The following is an 8,907-nucleotide window of genomic DNA, read 5'->3' on the forward strand; positions in this document are numbered from 1 at the left end:
TATCTGGACACGTTTAAAAATGAACTTTGAACAGAATCCCATTATGGAAACATAAATTGCAAATCTAATCACAATGGCAAAGCTCATCAGAAAATTCGCAATTACACATTTTTTTCACCCCAAAATTGTTTAGCCTTATGTTGAAAGGGATGTAATAAAATAAAAAGCAAGTACACTGCTGCTTTTTACTAGCATGCTGGTTGTTGTTAGCATTACCATGATGGCAAAACCCCACTCTTATACACTCATAAGGATGCTTGGAATGTTGTTGTTTTTTTGGAGTATTCCAATAACTAGGGTTGTAATGTACAGGGAGTCTATAATTAATTATAGACAATTACTGTTACTTTATATAATATATATAAAGCCTTACAAATATGACATTTACAAATATGGTCTGCTTTAGTCACGTTTAGGCCCATAAACTAAAACAAAAGTATCCATGTATCCAAGCTGCACTCACAAGACTACAACAGCAGGGAGTTCAGGCTAAAATAACCAGTTATACAGAAAAGTACTAGGAAACTGCATTTACGTGTAAAAATGCTTTCTGAAGTCACTCCCTTCTGGTTTTGTTCATGTAAATCCTTATAACATATATTTTCAAAACAACATTCACGATTAGATCAACATTTTAATAATTCGCCTTTAGTTCTGGCAACATTGAGCCATCCTCTGCTCTGTGACTGATGCAGCAGACTTGTTACATAAGACCTCAGTGAAGCATTTGGCTGTTTCAGTCTAAAGTCAATATACAACAGAACTGAACCTCAAAGGAACAGACTGGACCTGGTATCCACAGATGGATGAATATTTCAATGTGTTCGAGATGCGACTATTACATAAGGCCATTTGTACTGTGAGCGGGGGTGACCTCTTCACAGATCTGGCCATCAATCAATCAAATAAAAGAATAAAAATCACAAAGGCTGTAAGTTCCATAATCCACAAACAAAATGCCCTGTTTTACTGCATAAAAACACCTAACCCTGCTAACATGTTTGTACAGTTCTACATACATGGCACATATAATTGCAATGCTTGCCATACCATACAAAATGCCATACTATGGAACATTTCAGACAAAACGATAACATCTTTGTGGAGACAAGCATGCGGCTGGATATTCTGCTAGAAAATTTACATACTAGACACTCATTTGAGCAAGTATTCATACTAAAAAGGGCAGGAAAGAAATTAACTTTTCCTGAAAAGCTGTATCAGAACAAGTACAAGACCACACAGTGGTCCATAGGAGTATACCTCAGTCATCCAGGTAGGTTCAATAGATATAATGCTACATGGTAATACCAGTTGTGCTTCCACAGTAATAAATAAAAAATATATATATTTACACCATAAAACGTGATGTAGTACTTTATATTGAGTATTGCGTTTGTCCCTTAGTATTCAAAGAGTATGACATTTTAGTATCGTGTCAACACTGGTATGGGGTCATTTGAAAAGAAATGCATTCAATTTCAGAGCTTACATCTGGAACCCATTTGTGCTGTGTTTTTTAGATATTGCCATTCACAGATAACTATAGAAATAAAGTAATGTATTGGCTTTAGTCTGATCTCCACCAGTCATTCCTTCTCACATGTTCAGGTCATATTCTGCATCTTAAATTGTGCATCAGCAATGCAACATATGTTTGCAGGATAATTAATGATGTGTGAAGCATGCCCAACGTCAAACCACAAGTGCCGCCATTAAACATAATAAAAAGACATAAATTAAACAGATGTAATTAGCAAGGTACCATAGCTTCCTCCACAAAACAACAAAATATCTTGTCTTATTATATCATTCTGCCAAGCCAATATTTATTTCAGAGCTTTTTATTAATTAAACTCAAATAGGCTACTAACCAATTTTGTTTTAACTTAAAAGAAATGGTAAATTCTTAATTTTATTTGATCAAATAAACAACTTATCACTAATTGTATTTAAATATTAGTTTATAGTGCACACTTGCTAAATAAACCAACAGCATACAACTTCCTGTACCTGGATATACAAGGCATACTCCAAGTTTTTTCCTTACTGTTGAGGCACTTTATGGACAATACATTACAATGGCTTAAATAAGCAGCAGGTTCTGGTGCACTCAACTCAAGTGGTTCGTCTGGAGCCGTGGTTAAACCTGCACAAACATGCTTTAAAATGTGATTATGTTATTTTTGTTGGTTCATCAATATTTTCGTCAATATTTCCAACATATGAACTTTGAACAAAACCCTACTAACATTAACTGCAAACCTAATCACAATCTCAGCGCTTGTCAAATAATTTAAATCGCAAACTGTACAGCCCTACAGGTTATCCAATTTCTACAATCTAAGAAATAAATATACATATATATTAGAAAAATTAAGGTATTCTACAATACTCGGAAATGCCATCAAAATCTACTGTAAAATATTCTTTCTACAGGTTTATGAAAAATTACTTTCCCGTTATTCAGAAATTAAAATTTAGATAAACACCTAAGTTTCAAACAAAGATGTCAATTCCACATTCCTGCAAATTTGGACTATTTTTGTTCAGAAGAGGTGGGTTTAAAAATAACAACTTCAGGAGCCAAGGTTTGAAATAGTAACATGTGGATAGTTCTTAAAAAAAAAAAAAAAAAATCAGATCAGTGTATCCCTATGTCAAATACAACTAAATAATGACATAATTCTACAACATATCAAAATAGCATTTTTCCACCTGCAGCCCAGTCCACCCACATTGAATGTTTACTACTACTGCTTTGAAGGGGGCAAATCAGGTCAGGACTACTCTACTTACTACTGCTACATTACACAATGATCGAATCACATGAAAGATGAACCAAAACAAATACCAAAATTGAAGCAGCAAATATAGCTCCTTGGCCCATATTTTTTATTTTTTTGTCCTGGGAGAAGAGAGTAGTCAGCAGTGTGACAACAAACCTCGTTCACGTTATGGTGACCTACCCCTTCCCCCCACTCACAACCACATACTCAACAAACCGAGTAACCTCAAGCCAACAGCCGCTTATATAGGCTTAAAGGGCAATGTTCTCTCAGCACACAATGCATAGGACTGGCCATACTGCTGCTAAACACAGCAAACTAGTTTCACATGAAAACAGAAATAAAGGTTCATGTTGTAATTTAATATTAAACAGCTTGGCTAATCTATATGAAAAATATAGTGTAATGACGGTCATAGACTCAAATAATTTGTTTTGAAAAGGCTATACTTCCAATGAACAGAGCAAATTAGAAAAGGACAAAAAGGAATCAAGCTATAAAATGGTATTCTATCGCCTAAGCGATAGAATTTAAACGACTGCGATTAAATTTGCAATTTATGTTTTAATAATAGAATTCTGTTTAAAGTTCACATTTTAAATCTTTCAAGAAGAGTTGACAAATTAATATGTTCTGAAATGTTGTTCTATGTCATTCATGTTCGCACAAATCTAAACTACAGTGTGAGTAGTTTTTATGGAGAATAAAACAGGATGCTTTGTAGTTTGTGGTACTTCAAAAATTGCAGCCTATGTGATGTGCCAGTTGCATTGATTAAAATTGTGATTTTTCACATTGTATTGTATTCTCATTATTTTAAGTATGTTATTGATTAGGGCTGTAAGATTAGCAGCATTTGAATAAATATTTATTAAACATGCTTATAAAATAATATGCATGTTTAATAAGTAGTCAAATGAATAACTTAACATGTATACTTTAATGATTTGATTAAAATGATGTATAGAATGAACTACTTGGTAGTTTTCAGATTATAGAATGATGTGATGTCATTTTACCATAAGGGATTTTTTTTAATGTTTAAAAAGACCTATACAGTTTTGTTGGAATCATCTAAAAAGGGTGCCCAAGAAAAAGTCTGGTACTCTCATGGGGCTCTCCTGTTATAAATACAGATAAATGAAAATGGAACATTAATGGGGGGTGAGGGCCAGATTTCCCTCTTGATTATTTGGTATTTTCATGTGTTGAAAATACAAAATAATCCAAATTTACAAATGTTGAAGCTGAGCATTTCTTTTAGCAACTGAACCATTGAACCTGCTATATTATAACAAAAATCTGTATTTAATTTTAGCTGCCCTGCCATCAGTATTATATAATGGCCAAACACATTTTGTGATATCATCTGAAACTAGCAATTCTAGAAAACTAGTAAGAACAACTCAACATTCAGTAGTGAAATAACCCTGGTTTTAGCAACCACATGGATCACACCAAGCTGTTTTATATGACCACATAAACATTGCTGCTGATTGCTATCTGTAAACAAAAAAGAATGGATATATGGGTAGTAAAATACATCACATCCATAACTTTCAAAGGGTCAGATGGGGTTAAAACAAGTCCTGTCGCAATGTGCTTAATAGTAGCTAAGGAAATTTAAGGAAAAGAAGTAAGTTAATATAACCTAATATATGAAATGGGATGGGCTTACAAGTCAACTCAGAACCAACCTGTAGTCAATGTACACGAATCTGAAGGCATTAAAAGGTTTAAAAACATATGAGGGTATGAATATTCACAAAAACTTTAGCTGAGAACTAGTTGAGTTTACATGGAAAATAGGTAAAGACATTTTCCCACACTTGCATAAAGCTAAACAAACAAATATGCCACTAACATGTTACTTAAAACTTTACATAACACAATCTTGGTTAAACAAACGACTTTTACGCAGGACAATTGACCAATCCCAACGAGAAATGTTACAGTCACCGAACAAACGTTTATCAGATTAAAACATTTGGTAAATAAAAAGTACAGTCCGTTCCCGTTTTCACGAATACAATAGTTTTATTACGAGGGAATTGACAATAAATATGACATATAACTGATAAATTATTATTGTAAAAAGTCGCTTCACTTGTGACATGTTTTGTAGTTGGATAACAATAGCAACCATAACCCCGAATACTATGCTACTACTCCTAGTGCTAACACAATCTGCACAAATATCCAGCTATCAACGAGGCTAAACGTGTTACAAAGCATTATAGGATATAGTTGATTAGATGAAAAGTTGAGTTTATTCACGTGCAAACATTTGCTGGGCGAGGTATAGTTAGCTAGCCAACAATCTCGAAATAGCTAGCAAAGAACAACACAAAACACCTATTATCAACGTGCAATTTACCTTTTAAGCAGCGCAGATATGTTCGCAACAATTTCCAAGCTTTTGACGTATTAGAACGATGTCAAATTTGTGTTTAAATGCGATAAACTCTATAGCCGCGTCGCTAAATTCACCAATTCCTACGCGTAGGACACATTCATGCAACGTGAGACCGCCAGATGATTGGCACTCCCGCTGCACGCTGATTGGTCTGACGTCACTCAAAGGAGAGCTGTGATTGGTGGAAAAGCTGTGAGTGGGTTGGGTTTGGCGAGGCGGTTCAGTCAGTGGCTCACGTGGATTTACATGTTACACAACACAGCCACAACACATGGGGCTGACCAAAACCCAAGCATTTCATCCGGGGCGGGGCATTTGGTCTAAATATGTCGAGGAAACTTATACGATTAAAATCCCAATTATGCACACACCTTTTTGCCTTATTCTCATGCATTCTGCGGTTGCAGTTTTATAACACCCTCATTGGTAAAGTTTCTTATCATTTATATTTTGATTAAAATACATGAATTTGATTAAAGAGCAGTAAAAGTAATTCATTGCCGATTCTGGAGCAAATGAAAAATCATAATGCAAACAAAAGGGGAAATGGCTGCTCTATGGTGTGGCACTCTGGAGTGAAACTGGTTAAGTGAAGCTAAAAACAATAACTTGTTAGGAGTAGTTAACTTACAATTAATACAAAAGAAACTAACCCATACTCAGTTTCTAAGCCTGTTTTTAACCATATCATTTTAGCTTTTATTCTTTAGCCATTTTATTAGTTTTCCAAAATCAAACTCATTGACCTAGTTAAACCACTCCCACTCGGACGAAATGCCTAGGTTTTGGTGAGTCCACACACAACTTAAGACCCGCTCCGTGTGGAAACTGCGCAGCCTGACTCCTCTCATTCGGGCTGATGTTACCTCATATCGGCCACAGAGAGCAGCCAGGAGCCGCTGTCTACAGGGCGGTGTGCCGCTGGTGCACTCCACCCTAACACAGCGAGCAACTGGTGCATTTAAAAACTGCTCAGCATTGCTTTTTATTACTCGGATTGTGATGACTATGGTTGATTAAATGAAAACTTAAAAGTTTGTAGACCTTGACCGAAATGTTTCTATTTGCATTTGGACGAGAAGACAAGGTTAATTGGCTCTTTGCCAAGCAGCCACTGTGTCTCAAAGCTAACAGTCACTTTTATTAAAATCATAACATATAAAATCAACAAACTGTTAAAATTCAAAGGAATTAAAGTAAAGCTTACCCAACATTTTTTTTAAATGTAGATTACTTCAGTTTGTGTCATTGTTTTAAGATTTAGGATCTCTCAAAATTAGCATTAGCATTAGCATTGAGACACAAATCTCTACCTTTTTAAACACAGAAGTGTCCTCTGGTGAAGTATTAATCTGATTTGTGTAGTTTTTCACCTGCTGCCTGATATTAAAATATTTATTCTAGCTCGACTTGGCAAAAACCTCAAAGATAAAATTGGACAGGAAGTAGTGACGCTAACCGTGTGGTTCTCAAGTGCTGTTGTGCAAAGAGCAGACAAACTTCAATTCATTTTATTGTTCCTGAGATCATTTTGTCTTCAGCTCAAGAAGAAACAGCTGCAAACACAACAAAGGCAGAGCATGTCAAGGTTCCAGTCAGATGTGTGAGGAACTCAGTCACGCAGGAGGAACTCAAAGTGGAGCCACTGCTCCTCCTCCTCAAGAGGAGCCGGCTGAGGTGGCTTAGGCATTACAACTGTTGCTAGTGCTAGCGTGGGCTTAACTGCACAATAATTAATCCATCCATTTTCTTCCGCTTATCCTGGACTTTGTCGCGAGGGTAGCGGTCTAAGCAGGGACTGCCAGACTTCCCACACCCCAGACATGTCCTCCAGCTCCTCCGGTGGGACCTTAAGAAGGCGTTAAGGCGTTCCCAGGCCAGTCGAGAGACATAGTCCCTCCAGCGTGTCCTGGGGCTTCCCTGGGGCTTCCTCCCGGTGGGACATGCCTGTAACACCTCCCTAGGGAGGTGTCCAGGAGGCATCCTGAGCCACCTCAGCTGGCTCCTCTCGACGTGTAGGAGCAGTGGCTCTACTCCAAGCTCCTCCCGTGTGACTGAGCTCCTCACCCTATCCCTAAGGGTGCGCCCGGCCACCCTACGGAGGAAACCCATTTCGGCCGCTTATTTCCGCCATCTCGTCATTATCCAGAACTCATGAGGAGTTGATTCTCATCCCAGCCGCTTCACACTCGGCTGCAAACTGCCCCAGTGCCTGCTGCAGGTCCTGGCTAGATGAAGCCATCAGAACAACATCATCTGCAAACAACAGAGATGAGATCCTGTGGTCTCCAAACCAGACCCCCTTTGACTCCTGGCTGCACCTAGAAATTCTGTCGAACCGGTGACAAAGGGCAGCCCTGGCAGAGTCCAACGTGCACTGGGAACAGGTCTGACTTACTGCCGGCAATGCGAACACAGCTCCTGCTCCGGTCATACAGGGACCGGACAGCCCTGAGCAAAGAGCCCCTTGACCCCATACTCCCAGAGCACCTCCCAAAGGACACCATAAGGGACACGGTCGAATGCCTTCTCCAGATCCACAAAACACATGTGGACTGGTTGGGCAAACTCCCATGAACCCTTGAGGACCCGATGGAGAGTATAGGGCTGGTCCAGTGTTCCACGACCGGTGCGAAAACCACACTGCTCCTCCTGAATCCGAGGTTCCACTATCGGTTGGAGGAGTGTGATTCCCCACAATTGGAAGACACCCTCCGGTCCCCCTTCTTATACAGAGGGACCACCACCCCGGTCTGCCAATCCAGTGGTACTGTCCCCGACTGCCATGCAATCTTGTAAAGACGTGTCAGCCGAGACAGCCCCACAACATCCAGAGACTTGAGGTACTTGGGACAGATCTCATCCACCTCTGGAGCCTTGCCACCGAGGAGCTTGCCAACCACCTCAGTGACTTCAGCCAGGGTGATGGATGAGTCTGCCTCCAGGTCCCCAGTCTCTGCTTCCTCCTCGGAAGACGTGACGGTGGGATTGAGGAGATCCTCAAAGTATTCCTTCCACCGCCCGACAACATCTCCAGTCGAGGTCAGCAGCTCTCCAACCGCTTTGTAAACAGTGTTGGTGAAGCACTGCTTCCCTCTAATGAGGCGTCGAACGGTTTGCCAAAATCTCTTTGAGGCCGCCCAATAGTCCTCCTCTATGGCCTTCCTGAACTCCTCCCAGCCCCGAGTTTTTGCCTCTGCGGCCACACAAGCCAAAGCAGGCTTGGCTCGGTGGTACTAGTCAGCTGCCTCAGGAGTACCACGAGCCTTAATATTGGGTTCATGGGTTGCCGCCGCGACAAGCACCACAGACCTTACGACTACAGCTAGGAGCAGCCCCATTGACAATAGAGGTGGAGAACATGGCCCACTCGAAGTCCATGTCCCCAGCCTCCCCCGGGGTCAAGGAGAAGCTCTCCTAGAGGTGTGAGTTGAAGACCCCCCTGACAGAGGGCTGTACCAGATGTTCCCTGCAGACCCTCACAATATGCTTGGGCCTGCCAGGTCTATCCGGCTTCCTCCTCTGCTAGCGGATCCAACTCACAACTAGGTGGTGATCAGTTGCCAGCTTTGCCCCTCTCTTCACCCGAGTGTGTGTCAGATGACACGTGCACTGATGGACACCCTTGTGCTCAAACATTGTGTTCGTTATGGACAAACTGTGGCTAGCACAGAAGTTCAATAACAAAACACCGCTTGGGTT

At 40.1% G+C, this 8,907-nt stretch overlaps 1 protein-coding gene across 2 annotated transcripts in view; it reads right to left on the reverse strand.

The window, feature by feature from the left end:
• Nucleotides 1-5,319, reverse strand: part of per3 (period circadian clock 3) — a 30,104-nt gene extending 24,785 nt beyond the window's left edge. For both annotated transcript variants that reach the window (XM_033966261.2, XM_033966260.2), the window contains exon 1: nucleotides 5,167-5,319. The gene's annotated coding sequence lies outside the window, so the exon portion shown is untranslated. The remainder of the gene's footprint in view (nucleotides 1-5,166) is intronic.
• Between the last annotated feature and the right edge of the window lie 3,588 nt (nucleotides 5,320-8,907).

Source organism: Periophthalmus magnuspinnatus, chromosome 5, assembly GCF_009829125.3.
Source record: "Periophthalmus magnuspinnatus isolate fPerMag1 chromosome 5, fPerMag1.2.pri, whole genome shotgun sequence".
Classification (NCBI taxonomy): Eukaryota; Metazoa; Chordata; class Actinopteri; order Gobiiformes; family Gobiidae; genus Periophthalmus; species Periophthalmus magnuspinnatus.